Source organism: Mesocricetus auratus, unplaced genomic scaffold (genome assembly GCF_017639785.1).
Source record: "Mesocricetus auratus isolate SY011 unplaced genomic scaffold, BCM_Maur_2.0 Super-Scaffold_100003, whole genome shotgun sequence".
NCBI lineage: Eukaryota > Metazoa > Chordata > Mammalia > Rodentia > Cricetidae > Mesocricetus > Mesocricetus auratus.
Genome location: NW_024429188.1, coordinates 37728156 through 37742702, shown reverse-complemented (window position 1 = coordinate 37742702; position 14547 = coordinate 37728156).

The window sequence follows — 14547 nt, the reverse complement described above, 5'->3', positions numbered from 1 at the left end:
CCTTTAATCCCAGAACTGGGAAAGCATAGGCAGCCTGAACTCTGAATTTTAGGCCAACATGGTCTACAGGGTGAGTTCTATGACTGCTTGGAATATATAAAGAAAATCTATCTCAACAAAACAAACAAACAAGAAAAAAAGTGAAAAGGGGGAAGAGAAAAGATTAAGAGAAATTTTGTAAGACACACAAAATTAGAAACTAGAGAACTTCCCAAATTCTTTTTCTGTTGACTATTATTCTATCAATGCCAGAAAAAAATGTCAAGATAAATATTGGATATGATATATATACTTAATGAATATAGATAAATACTCAATAAAATTCCAACTGACTAAATTTCCCACATATCGAAGATTATATGATAAAAAAATAAAGTTTATTCCACAAGTAAAAATTTGGCTTGCCATCTAAGAAGAAAATTATTTAAAAAACCATAATGAGAATTTAGAAAAAATAGCAACGCATATTATCAATTTAATATACACCGAGTGATCATTTCACAAAATCCAGCACTACTGATAAAATATCACAATATAGCAGACATGGAATATTCATCAATAAGGGACATATACGAAAAATGTCATTCCTGTTGCTGACAGGCTGAACATCACTCCTATTCTATAAGACCTGGTGACTGAACTACAAAAGCCAGAATTTCTGTTTTGCATGAGCAAGTTTATTAAGTATATAGCAAGCCAAAGTGAAAAAATAAGAGAAATATACTTACAGATAGAAAAACATTATCAAATTGGGTACTCAACATATCCAGTGGAAATCTACTAAGGAAGCTTCTTTAATGCACACAGCTGGAGATCACTGTCAAGGGAGTTCCATGTTAACTGCTCCCAAAAGAAAAATTAGTTTTCCGCAGGGCGTTGGTGGTGCATGCCTTTAATCCTAGTGGAGTGTTAGTGGATATACAAACAAATTCTAAAGGCAGGCCTTATTTCCAGGAGTAGATTGCCAACATAAAAATGAATTTAGTGGAACTTGGGAGAACTTTATTTTTGTTTCACAATGATTATGTGGGTATTTTTACCTTATTGGTTTACATATTATTGTTGTGTGGTAGTATGGGTTTTTTTGAGTGTGTGTGTTTCTTATGCTTTTCATTGTTTTTTTTTCTGTTTGTTTCATTTTCTGTTGTTTCTGCTTTGTTTTGTTTGCCTGCTTGTTTTCTAATGAGATAAAAAGAAGACATGGAATTGGATGGGCGGGCAGGTAGGGAATATGTGGGAGGAAAACCACTGATCAGAATTATTGTATGAAGTATATTCAATTAAAAAAGTGAACAGCCCTTTCTATAGATGGAAGGATGGAGAAGAAAAAGAATCCCACAGGAAGAAGGGATACTAAGGCTTACCAATTATCACAGGGTCCTTATGAAGAGCTAACTGGCTATTAGTAACCTGCCAATAAGCTATATGTGAGTACAAGAGAGAACTATGAAATGTCTCATTACCTTGAAAGGCAGTACTTTGTAAAATCAGAGGTTAATCATTAGTAAAGAGAATTCAAGTATCATAAATTTAATTGCCCATAGCATTTACAGAGTTAACACAAACATCATTTAGTATGACAAATGCCCTTGAAAGCTGTAAATTTCTTTTATAAAATAATTTTGAATCAATCATAGGGACTTGCTATTTAGGCAAAGTGTGAGATTAAAGCTTTTCTAAAGCTGAAAATAGAGTCTTAGGCATAGCACAGTATCCCTTTGGGTGAAAATTCCAAGTTAAAGAACAAGTAGCAGATCGTAATGGCATCATCAAATGGGATGCTCACAATATGCAGCAGAAACCATTTGGGGAATTTGAGGTCATCATCTGACATTACTACTTGAGTTTTAGTTCCATGGCCAAGATTCCCACGGCTGAACTTCCTGATTTTCCTGACCATTTCAAGGACTATTACAACATGGGATAAGGGATATAAGAAATGATTTACTTTCTAGCTGTTCTCAAGCCAGAAAGTCGTTAACTATTGTGTTGTTTCACTCCACCTTCCTGCCCCATCCTCTGATAAGCGGCCCTGCAGGACACTGAGAACCTTGAGCAGGAAGCATGAATTGGATTGGAGGTGAGGGGACAAAACAACCATGATTCCTGAAAATGTTTTCCAGTGAGTTCAGGTACACACAAAGTGTTTGCCAATCTAATGTACATTAAAACCCCTAAGTTCAGAAACAAGGCAAAAATCGTTATTGTAACTCTTACTTCAACACACCATTGTGAGTGAGTTTCAGGAAGAGAATCCTTATACATTATGTAATTGATAAAAACAATTTCATTTACAATAAAATAAAATTGACATGCATAAAAGTAACTTTTAAAATTGGCGTCCCTTATTATCTTATTTTCTTCCCAGATAATTTGCTCATTCTCCAAACAGAAAATTGTTTGCTTTATAGTTAGTCTTTTTTGGTTTTTCAAAACTGGGTTTCTCTTTAAATTTGGAGCCTGTCGTGGAACTCTCTCTGTAGACCAGGCTGGTCTTGTACTCACCGAGATCTGCCAGTCTCTGCTTCCTGAGGAGTGCTCTGCTTAAAAGCATGTACCACCACTGCTAGTGATTTGTAATTAGTCTTAGGTGTACCTTCCACTATAACTGACAGCCCCCTCAGATGAAGCTGCAAGAAACAGAGAATTTACATGCTATTGGTTAGTAAGTGTAAGGTTTAACTCTTTTCTGCAAATCCCCATATATTTTGGTTGATTTACTTGATGACACATATAGTTGCCATTTGTAGATCAACATATTTGGATTTTACTTCTCTATGGCACAATAATAAACTTCTAATAAAAGGTTTTATGTACAGAATTATTTGTTCTCTAAAGACTGGGTTTATTCACTAAGGACTGAACAAATGCACAGGGCTTAACATTATGGATTCAGAGGAACATGTCTTAAGGAGTTTGTTTTGTGTGTTAGTAGTATAATTCCTTTTAATAATCAATTAACTATAATAAAGCTGTCATACTTTAAGAAAGAATTTTGAGATGTGAATAGAAAGGTGAAAAATAGTGGTGCATAGAATATATAATAACATACTAAATGTATAATTATAAATAAAATTATTTAGCAATTAATTTTATGTCGAGAAGAAATATTTTCTGATTTAAAGTTGATATACTTCAGAGTTCAGAGCTAGATAATAAATATAAAAGATGAAGAAAGAAATAAGAATGGAAGATAAATAATATTGACTTGTTAGATAAATACAGTATCAAATATTTTTAAAAACTGGATTCATATAATTTGAAATAGTGGCAATGAAAATTGGCCAGTTAAATAGGAATTGTATATATTATTGATGACCATAACAGAATAGTTTGTATAAAATAATTGAAAGAAACAGATATGAGATTAATTGAATGAACAAAGTACAGTGAATTAAAAATTATTTCATGAAAAATAACACAATATTTGTTGACAGAAATAATCTACAAGCAAAAAAGTGACAATGTACATCAGCTATCAACTTTTCTTTACAGGTCTAGATAATAGTTTAGGTTTTGTGTGCCTTACCATTTATGGTTATGAACAGCAAAAATTTACTTCTTATTATATGGAGTGATTTGGGTTGCGTATTATGTTTTTTTTCTAACCTGTAATATAGGCCAAATGAGATTAACATGGGAGATCATGTTTTTGGGTAGGGAAATCTTGGTCAGAAAATAAATAAATAAATAAATAAATAAATGTATGTATATCTATATATACATATTCGAATTCATCAATTTTAGTGCAAAGTTAAAGAAAAATATGAACCCTACTGTACGTATGTGATAAGTATAAAGTATTTTATTCCTTCTCTTTTTTTACCAAATTGGAAAATATTAAATCATCCACTTGACATTTAGTATCAAGTCCAGTTCCTAAAAACATCTTCTGCCTGTCTGTTGTCCTGCTAACACTAACAAAACTATTTTATTCTAGAGGAAAGGCAGAAAATGACAGTGTATTTTAATGGGTTTATGAATAATTCTATTTCTATGTCATATTATTTAAATGTCAAAGAATGAAACAGATTAGGATAAGAAGTCAAGTGGTCAGAATAGTTATACTGCTTTATCATATCAAACTATGTTCTAACTATATGCTAATTCGTCCATTTTTCTTTGAGTCATAGTAAAAAAGCAAAGAAATCAGCTTGATTATGTCTTTCCAAGCCATTTCTTTCTAACTTCAAAGAATGTTTTCCTAAATATGCTTACCCTAGTAGAGAGATGTTTGTTCCAATTGTATAAAATGACTAAATTTTGACATCGGAGCAATTTAGAAAGCATTTTATTTTGGTGAAGGTATGCTTTTCTGACAGCTAACATTGCATTAACAGAAGGTGCTGCAAACTATAGAGATTATAAAAGTAACAGCAGGGAGGATACAGATATTTGAGACACTCGTGTTTTCTGAGTGATTGAATATATTGGCAAGTGCTTTCCAGCCTGCCCATCTTCTCTACTTCTCTGAATTTTGAAGGAATAGCAAATAGCAGTGTCCTAGACTCTACTGGGTTTTATCACATATTATCTCTGTCTTCTCAGTAAGAAACCTGAAGCCACATTATAAAATGAGTTTAAAGTAGAAACACCATAGATGAATTTAAATTTTTTAAAAGCAACTGCATCAGAGTTTAGACAATATTCTGAAAATAGCAGCTCACCCACATGCTAGGAACTTAAAGTGCTTTTACTATAGCATTACGTTTTTCCCTCCACATGACATGATGCTTCATAATTCTTGGTTAAAAAATAAAATACCACATTTCAGGAGAAAGCAGAGTAAAAAGACACTGATTCTTGATAAAATAGATATAATTTGGGCTATACTCAAACATCAGGGCACTTTAAATTATGGTAAAAGCACAGTTTCAAGATCCAGACCCATAAATTTAGGGATTCAATGTCGAAGTTCTTATTTTTTGTTTAAATTAGAAGCAAGTTTGCTTCACATGTCAATCCCAGCTCCCTCTCCCTTCCCCAGGCCTACCAGCCCCCAACCAATGCCTACTTGGTTCCCCAGGGGGAGTGAGATTCTCCTTGGGGGATCTCCAGAGTCTGTCATTTCACTCAGGGCAGAGCCTAGGCCCTTCCCCTAGAGTACAGGCTGAGAGAGCATCCCTCATTATGGGATGGGCACCCAAAGTCCATTTGTATGCCAGGGATAAATACTGATCTACTGCCCAAGGCCCCATAGATTGCCAGGGCCTCCTCACTGACACCCACATTCAGGGGGTCTGGATCAGTCTCATGCTGCCCTTCCAACCATTAGTCTGGAGTCCAAGATCTAATTTTTTATTCATAAACATATCAATATGATCTTCCATACTACAAAAGTTTCTACAAGTTGTGTGTCAGTATTTGTGGAAAGTTTAGACCAGTAAGTCTCACATGTGCCAATTACATAAAAATAATATGTGAAAAAATTTGATAAAGAATAAAGTGGCAAAATAAGACTATCTTATCTAATCCTAATTATTAACATCTTATTCTATAGGATGAATAGAAATAACTTTTTCCATCTCAAAGATAATAGTACGTTACTGAATACTTTTGAGAAATATATTGCACAATTGCAATCCAGTGACTAAGTTGCCTATACTTTAAGAAATATCATGATGCATTCCATAAATCTCTACCATACCAATATTAATTAAATAAGAAATTGGAAATACATTATGATTAAATGTGCTCTGAAATAATGAATTGGTCCTGTTAGGTATACTATTAGAGAGGTCCCTTAACTCTTTCATGCTTTGTCAAATTGGTGGGGAAATCTCTAATTGCTTTTGGGACAGGTGAGTGTCATTAGTAGCGAATTATGAATGGCAGCAACAATTTCCTAAAAGATCTATGATTTCTAAGTGGCTAAAAGATTTAGTGTAACTTCAGTGATTGAGTCATTAATAGAGAATGATTTAGACACAAGGATAATCCAGCTGAATAGTAAAACTATTAAATCATAATGTAGCTAGTAGATGTTCTCAAAAATTATTGTCAAACACACAAAAAATCTTGTTGAAAACATGAGACAGTGATCATAAAAAAAGCCAACTAAACTTTCCCTTACATGTTTCCATTGTCCTCATATTTATAAACACTTCACATTTTAATTTTAGCATACTTCACACTCTATATTATAGACTCTCCAAGCTGATGTGATGGTACATATATGCAATTTGATTATTCCTGCTGTTAGATGGGACTTTGGAAACAGAAGAACCACTCCAAAGCTTCCAGACTCTGTATCCTGGATTAAGTAGAAACATAGAATTAACAAGAGAGGCTCTGTTTAAAAAACAATAAGGAAGATAGAAATAGACTCCTAATAGTTGTTAGTCTGACTTGGTACACAGGTGCACACACACACACAACTCACACACACACATGCACAAACATGCACATGCATACATGCACACACAGAGAGAATTATAAAAATAAAATACATTAATGTTTAGTTTGTAAAATAATTATACATATAATATAATGACCACATTTTATTTACAATCACATTTTCAATTCCACTTTCCATTGAGATGTCACAATTTATCTCTCTTTCTCTATTAGAAAATAACATTTTACTCTCAGAAGTAACATGGTGGTATCATGTTCCCCACCTTTTAAGGAATAACTAATATACCTAAAACCATTAAGTTCTAGGTATGTTCTGGTAATTACATGACATTTTAAAATAAATCCTCAATGTTCCTGATTATTGTTGCCTCATTTTCCACCACAGGCAACTACTTTCTGTCACCAAACATTTGTCTTCTCCAGAAGTTCTACAGTCTTTTTTGTTTTACTTTTTAAATTATATGTATGTATGCATGCATGTATTTATGTATGTATTATGTATTCTTTAACACAGAGTCCAGTTAGTACTGCCTATATGCTCATAGGCATGTTAGAATCATCCATTGGGACATGAGTGACTTATAATGGGGTCACACTACCAAAGCAAAGTGATTACCCTTCCCCCAGCAGATATTAACTGCCAAAAATGTATATGCTAGAAGATGGATGGCTCTGGAAGCAATGGTAGAATGTTAATATGCACAAACTTGCACAAGCCTTGTGCAGGCAGACATAGCTACTATGAGTTAATTTGCTCAATATCCTTGTCATGTCCAGAGGACAACATTCCTAAGCACTCCTCTCCTACCCCCATTCCTCGGTGTCTTTCATTCATTTTGCCTGATAAATGTATTTTAATTCGAATTTCTCTTACGAATAGCAACTTTGAGCACAATTTTAAGGTAGCATCTTGTTATACAAAGTTATATATTAAAGAAAACATGTTAACATATAAAATACATCAATGAAATTGATATTTAAATAATTTGCTTAATGTTCCCTACAGATTTTCTGCTCATTTTAGCTGTTTTCTAAACGTTAAGTTACATTTTTCTCTATATATTTTCAGAATAACAGGCTATTGTCAAATCACATGACTTGCAAATGTGTTCTTCCACTTTATACCAGGCAATTGCATTTTAAATCATGTCTATCAAAGATTAAGTGCCTTATTTGTATTTATATAGCACATGGCTCTTTGTAGTGTTTCAGAAACTTTATCAAGTCTAATGTGACAGTGATTTTCGCACAGTATTCTTTTCAGATTTTACAGCATGATGTTGCATTTAGGTTGATTGTTCATTTTTAAGCTATATTTATATGTGTTGTATGAGGACATAGAAAAGAAGGAAATTTAAAAGTCAGCTAAATTTTTTAGTGTTTACCATAAGGTACTGATACATGCTGTATCTTTAAAAATGTCTAATTATATAATATAATATAAACATATGAGCTTAATGATAAATTATAAAATGAAGATGTTTAACTCTTCATTTTAGAAATAAAGTGAAAAACCTAAACATGCTGAAATATTTACAAATGAGTATAACTAGCCTAATTTTTAAGTATAAGTTTTAATACAAACTAGAACATAATCTTAATAAAAGAAACCTACATATACAAGTGTACAGCTGTGTTTATGAATACAAACTGAAGGACAAAATGAATTCAACAGCCAGAAAAACAAAAGCTGAAAACATTAAATAAACAAGTCAGAAAGATTGCAAGAGCGAGAGGGATAGATGACACATAGGAAACAGTGCCTTCCAAACATAACAGTTCACATATGAACTCACAGAGACTGAAGCATCATGGGCAGGTCCAAGTCAGAACTGAGAGGTGAAAGTAGACATGAGACGCCATCAGTAACTAAGATACTTTCTCCAACTGAAACAGCTTTGCAAAGTAAACATTAGTTTTTCTGATGGAGTCTCACGGGGTTTATAAATCACAACTAAGAGTCCAGTAGTAGAAGGCAAAAAAAAAAGTTAAGTCTATTTTTGGAGATTTTTTTTATCTTATATTGCTTTGTTTGGAACTTTTAACCTTACTGATATTTTGCTTTTACATAGTTTATGAGTTTGTGCTTTTATTGTGTGTGTTGTGAGGTAAAGTATATGTTTCTCATCCTTTTTATTTTTAATTTTTTCTAGCTTATTAGCTCGTTTGTTTTCTAAGTAGAGAGAGAAAGAAGATATGGAGTTCAGTGAGTGGGGGAGTGGAGAGGATCTTGGAGGAGATGAGGGAGAGGAAACTGATCAGAATACATTGCAATTAATTTTTTTCAATTAAAAAATCAATTAAAATCATTTGACCTAGCCAGGTGTTGGTGGCACACGCCTTTAATTCCAGCACATGGGAGGTGGAGGCAGGTGGACCTCTGTGAGTTCGAGGCCAGCCTGGTTTACAGAGCGAGTTCCAGGACAGCCTCCAAAGCAATACAGAGAAACCCTTTCTTGAAAAACCAAAAAAAAAAAAAAAAAGAAAGAAAATCGTTAGATCCTATAGGGGAAGAAAAAATAAGTGTACATAAGATAAAATAAAACCATGAAGATCAATGAAAATCTGTAAGATTGTCTGAAATTTTTATCAGAGATTTCTTTTATACAGATCTATGCAAAACTGAAAAGAAATGAATAATTGCCTAGAAAAGTCAAATCTATAGGAGGGATTTCAATAAGTTGAAACATCTCCCTTTTCCAAATTGGAAAGATGTGCAAATAAAATATCTTTCCCTTTGTAAGAGCCAGAGGTAATAGATGACTAAGACTGATTCACATATGAAATGCAAAAAGACTGGCAGCACATGCAAAATCTTCACAGGTTCAAACCAGACAAAATCCCAGTAGTGGGAAGGAGAAGTGGGCACAAAGTCCCATCCTTAATTAGGGAAAAGAAACTGTTTGGAATTGATATCTTCAGAAAAAAGGAAAAATCAGACTTTTCCAGTGGACTGTTCCTGAGTTTCAAAATCCAAGGTAGCCCAATACCCAGGAATAGTTGGCCAATACTAAATAGAGTCCATGCTTTTGTTTTAGTTTTTAATGCACTTTCATTTGGCATATTTTGTCTTACTGGGATTTTGTTTTGATTTTTGTTGTTTTTCTTGTTTCTTTTTCAAGAGAGAACAAATATGAAGAGAGGGAAGTGGGGAAGGTCAGGATAGAGTTGGGGGAATGAAAGAATATGATCAAATATAACATATGAAAAAATTAAATAAGATTAAAAAATACAATGTTGGAATAAAATTATAGAAAACTAAACATCTATTCCAAAGGATTTTACATTATGAATGACATATTTATAGGGTTTTAAAAAATAACCTTGGGGTTTATTTAGAAGCCATACAAGAAAATAAGCTATGTTGTTTCATATCTTAAGATTATATTTTATCAAATTTCTTTATAAAACAATGTAATACGGGCCTTCTATTTGCATTTTGCAGAACTAAGTCCAATCCTCCAAATAGGAAAAAATGTGGTATTTCTTCATACAAATATGTGTAATACAATGTACCTTTGGCTACTCTTTTTTGTTATTAAACTTTTTAAAAATTTATATTAGAAACAAGCTTTCTTCACATGTCAATCACAGCTCCCTTTCCCTCCCCCCGCCCCGGCCCCTTCAACCCTCCCCCAGTCACCACTCCACTCTTAACATAAATTGTTTAATTATGCATAGGTCAAGGTAAAAGAAATGATGTTAGGACCAGCAAGTGGAGGCAGCAACTGTCAAGCTAAGTATGAGGGTCTGAATTGAAAGGCCAGGCCTTTCATGGTGGGAGAAGAAAGAACTGGCTCTTGTGGCTTGTTCTCTGACTTCCACATGTCCACTCTCTGGCCTATGCAACACACACACACACAGAATCATAACTGAATAAAATGCAATAAAACTGTAAAAATTTATGTTAGGAGTGCTATTTTTTCTTTGTGATATTACAGCTTTATTTTGCCTATTATCATGAATTTTGACCATATACATCCTTAGAGATGATGTTATTATTCATTTGCGTTATAAAAATATTTTATGAGTATATGTATATTCTCCATTGAATGTGAGATTAAATGAATGGACAATAAACTGTTTAGTGCCAAGAAAAATATAGTTTTCAAAGTTCTATATTTGCTAAGTATCACAACCAGTGATTCACCAAATTGTGAAGCTGAATCTTTTTCTAAAAGTATTTTTTTTAATTTGAAGTAATAAAAATAGTTAGAGTTAAGGGGCTCCGAGCATTCATCCTTTATGGCAGGTGGTAGCCATTCATTTTTTCAGATATGGATACATTTTGGCATAATTAAAAGCAAAACAAACAGAGTAATTATAATGAAATGACTGCTATTTTCTATCTATGCAGATGCTTCTCTTTTTAACTTTAAAATGATTTACATCCCCTTGGGATAGGACAACAATTAAGCCTGTAGAGTGCACTGAAAATAAAATACAAAGACATTATGCTAAATAGACAAGTACTTGATAAAATGAGGGGCCTAACCAGATGGAAAAATGTGTATCACCATGAAAACTAAATCCTTTTTAGTGTTTAAAGTGTTCTTTCCTGTCTTTTGGGGATACTCTCTTGAAAACATGATGCCAGATTGTTTTGTTACCTACTGAACTCATTTTAATATGCTCACAGTATAGTGCTCATGATTTTTTCTTTATTTATCACATGATATCTATATAATGATTTGTGAATTATTAAGATTCATGCTTACAGATATTCATTAACAATAATTGTGGCTTGTAATAGGACATTCACTCAATTTTTATAACCAAGAATGTTTTCTTTTTCTAGAGAATTTCATCCATGTATGCAATAAAATTTGATTAGGTGTACCTCGCATTTTCCCTTCCAACTCCTTCCTTGTAAGCTTTCAGCATATCTGTCTTCTAAACTCAAGTCTTTTTTTTTTAACAATCAGGCAAGTCCAGTTAGTGATGCCCATATGTGCATGGGTGAGGGTACACTTATAGGAAACTTATACATGCCTGCATCCTCAATACAGAATGATTGTCTTTCCCTCAGCAATTATCAGATGTGAATAGCTTCTCAATAAGCAAAAGGGCCAGGAGAACTTACACTATCTATACTGGATTTTTGGTGGGCTTGATCTTGCATAGATCTTATGAAAGCAATCACATTTGCTGTGACTTCATGAGTGCAAAAGCAATGCCATGCCCAGAAGGTAACATTTCACAATACTCCAGCTCCCACATTTCACACTTTCTAGTATGTGTGTATTTGAATAATTACATCAGAAAATTCCTCCACACAACTGTAAAGGAAATGCAGTTTCCCCTATGAGTATACTAAAGTGAATCTGAATACAAAATACTGTGTTGTAGCAAAATTAACCCAATTGGTTGGAGTAAAGTTGCACTTACTAATGGAATGGTAAATATAGTCCAGCAACCATTTAAGAATCCTTATTAAATATTTAAAAACTAAGGCATCAAAAATAAACACTAAAACATTGAAAGTAGTAGAATCAAACGATAAAATATTAAAGTATTGAAAACAAATGATAGAAAACAGCATGAGCTTAATTTAATTAAATAAGAGAGTTACATGACTTTAAAGCTTATAGTGCCAAGAGAGGCTAAATTCCAACAAGCAACAGAAATCCCTCATATTCAAAATGAACACAGAAAGTACCCCTTCAGATTTCACTCCATTGTCTCCTTTCCATGAATCATGATCACCCACTATAAATATATGGTAAAAATTGTGTCACTTTTCCCCTAACAGGCCCTTTTGTAATACTCAGATAATGTTATTTTTAATTAATCAAAATTAATTTACTGACGTAAGTTTTTATTTCGTTCTCTGTGCTTTCACTGCCATTAGATACATGGATAAACCATCATTTGCCTGCATTACTCTGATAGCTATTTATAGCTGATTATTTCTTTTGTTTTATTCAAATTTTTACTTGGTGTCAAAAGCTAAAGTTAAAAGAAATCAATCAAAAGTAGGACTTGAGGTGAATATGGAAATATCTCAGTGGGTAGGAGTCCCTGCTAAACAAGCATGAGGACCTGAGTTTGGACCCCAGGGCCTATGTACATACACTGACATACACCTGTATACCTGTGCAGTAGAGGGCACAGACAGGACAATCACTGGGGCTTGCTGATCACCATCCATGTTCCAGGTTTAGTAAAGGATCCTGTCTCCAAGGAGTAAGTTAGAGGATGATAAAGAGGGACAGTAGCTATCCTCTGATCTCAGTGGGAACATGAACATGAAGACCCCCACACACACATATATAGGCCTATATACCACATACATACACTCACACACATACATATACACATAAATACATGAAGTTTAAAATCGATACTAGAATATGTATAGTAGCCCAATGATAGCATGCCTGCATAGCATGAATAAAGCTCTGAGTTAAAGCCCTATACTGAAAAGAATACCCCCCCAAAAAACACAAAAGCAGTACTACTTGCTTTAAAATAACTTACTCTTGAATGGATGGTAACAGGTACAAAACATCACCTTGATTATAAATGCATTTGTATGTCAGTTCTTCCACTTATTACGTGATAAACTGTTCATATTTAATTAGTTTCCAAGCATCTAGCCTTGTATTTCTTCAATTTATTTCATGCCCTGAAGATGCGATTTGTAACATACCAATGTGATCAGGTAATCCCTTACCTGAATTATTTATGTATCATCTACCACTTAAATTCAGCTTTTCTATAATCATTTTAATTGTCAAAGTATGCTTGCGAACATTGTAGTGGAAATCTCTAAACTGTTTTAGTGGATCTCAGTGCCAAAATCATTTTTATGGTAGTCCCCAAATGTTATTTTTTTTGTTTCTACAATCTCACTATTTTACAGTCAAAATTTCTAGTCACTACATAACTTGTTAAGTAGAAACAGATTGTATGAAAAAACAAATATGAGAATTCAAATGTCTTCTATTAAACCAGATACTAAAAGACAAAAAATGGGATAAAGAAGCAGATCTCCTCAGTAAATGTATTTTGTTTAGGAAACATTAAATATCTTCCATACAGTATATGCTGTTCATGGTAATAAGCAATGTGCTTCTTAACCTAAGTATAGCAATAAATATTTTCAACTTATATTTGTAAAATGGGAAGTATCACTAGGCAAAATCAACATAAATATTATTTAGGATTCTCAATAATTTTTAAATATAATGAGGTCTTGAGTTGTAAAAGTTAGAGAACTTATGCAATAAATCATATTCAGTCATGAGTTTGATTTGTCCCAATAGCATATACTTATTCTTTGCTCCTCTCACACCAAGACTTACTTATTTTCACAATCTGTCCAGTGCTCACCTATTCTTTACTCCCTATTTCCTACGTTACTGGACCCTACCCAGAAAAGACTGAAGCAAGATGAAAAGGTGGAAGGAACACGGGAGTGTACATATGGGCCCAATAGGAAATCCAGGTTGGGTGACTGGCTGCTGCACTATTTACTTCCTTCAATGTTATGTGCACACGCATTTGTTGTAAACTAGTATACACTATCAGTGACCCAAAACAATGATTAATAATACTTTCTGTCAACCTTAAACTGTTTTAATAAGATCCGCAGTTAAAAATTCACATATTATAGTTAGATTACAATCACATTTGTTTTAAGATTTTTTTTTACCTCTTTTGATTTCAAATGACAGTCTGATCTTCTTGACCTTTGAAAACTTCAAATATCGATTTCTAAAATATAGAAAACATGTCTAAATGTAAGTTTTTGGTAACACTTTACGAAAATATTTATACTAATCTTAGTATGCAATTTACAGCTTGTCGTTTCACTTACAAGTGTGCCTTATTTGAATAAAAGAAAATTAGATTTTCCTATTACATGAGAGGTATAACAATATCTTTCAGAAATGACTGTCTTTGGAAAGCTAAATACATTGGGTTAGATGAGTTACTCCTTTATTTGATGTTTTCAGGATTAGGCTAACATATTTTATTATTGAAATTATCCCATAGAATATATACTTTTAACCTCCAACCCCATTAACTCTCTATTATTTTCAACTAGAAAAATAATTTGGACATTATTTGACTCTGGTTATTTGCTTACTACCTTCCCATACTTGAGAACTTTGCCGCTATACTTAAGCATCATTCAGAAATTGCCTAGTTTTACCATTACTCATCTGGAATTTTATCCTTCCC